Below are 1,335 nucleotides of genomic sequence, written 5' to 3' on the forward strand. Positions count from 1 at the left end.
TGACGCTGCTGGAGAGGGAGGGCACTCCCTCATCAGAGCAGGTCACTGTGATATTATACTCAGAGGCTGTCTCTCTGTCTAAATCACTGTCTGTTACTAGGCTAAAGAATTTTTTTGACGTTGTTTTCATCAGAAATGGCATGTGTTCTTTGATACTACACGACACTTTACCATTTTCCCCAGAGTCAGGATCTTCAACATTAAATATAGTTACGACAGTTCCTGGCCTAGAATTTTCTGATATTGAATTAGTTTTAGACATAATATTAATAGATGGGTGATTGTCGTTCGTATCGGTTACCTCTACAATAATTTTACACGAATCTGTTAGTCCTCCATCATCACTAGCTTGTACGTGTATTTCATATTGCTGTGCCTTTTCATAATCCAGGTTTCCAGATAAAGCTACAACACCATTTTCTTCGTCGATTTGAAACATAAGAGGGACATCATCCAACGTGTTTGTTATTGAATACGACACTTTTCCATTTGAACCTTGATCTGCATCTATAGCACTAACGGTACTCAAAATTGCTCCCTTTGTAGCCGTCTCCGCTATAGTAACCTTATATACTTCCTGCGTAAATACTGGGGCATTGTCATTAGCGTCTAACACTGAAATGTCTACTCGCATTGTTCCCGACAGCTGAGGATCACCACCGTCAATAGCTGTGAGGGTTAAAGAGAGGTGCTCTTGCGCCTCTCTGTCTAGATGTTTTTGCAAAACCATCTCCACCTTTTTACTCCCATCTTGCTGATTTTGGAGTTTGAGATGAAAATTATCTGTAGGTTTCAGCGAATAACTCTGCAATCCGTTCACACCCACATCTAGATCCATAGCTCTTTCTAACACAAATTTTGCCCCAATCACAGCCGACTCACTGATCCTAAATTTCATCTCATCCTTTTTAAAGCTGGGTGCATTATCGTTAATGTCATTTATTTCGACTGTGACAGTAAAGAATTCAATCGGGTCTTCCAGTGTAATTTGAAGATGTAAAGCGCAAGGTGTTGTCTGTCCACAGAGCGACTCTCTGTCGATTCTCTCTTTCACAAGCAGGACTCCTCTGTCTTTATTCAGCTCGATGTATTCTGCACTGTCTCCTGTATATATGCGAGCTTTACCGGACTTCAATCTTTTCACGTCTAAACCTAAATCCTGCGCTATGTTACCAACTAGAGAGCCTTTTGACATTTCCTCAGGAATGGAGTATGTGACCTGCCCGAACACTGAGCTGAGAGATAAAATCGAGATGAACAACAGTACTTGCCGTCTCATTGTTCTGTCCCACATTTTATCTTCGACAAAAACTGTAGATGTAAAGAGATATTCCA

At 40.9% G+C, this 1,335-nt stretch overlaps 1 pseudogene; it reads right to left on the reverse strand.

The window, feature by feature from the left end:
- The window catches only part of LOC118333991, a 14,537-nt pseudogene extending 13,209 nt beyond the window's left edge, over positions 1 to 1,328 (reverse strand).
- Between the last annotated feature and the right edge of the window lie 7 nt (positions 1,329 to 1,335).

The sequence above is a fragment of the Morone saxatilis genome, unplaced genomic scaffold (genome assembly GCF_004916995.1).
Source record: "Morone saxatilis isolate NCDOM2014 unplaced genomic scaffold, NCSU_SB_2.0 Contig22, whole genome shotgun sequence".
NCBI classification, from domain to species: Eukaryota; Metazoa; Chordata; class Actinopteri; family Moronidae; genus Morone; species Morone saxatilis.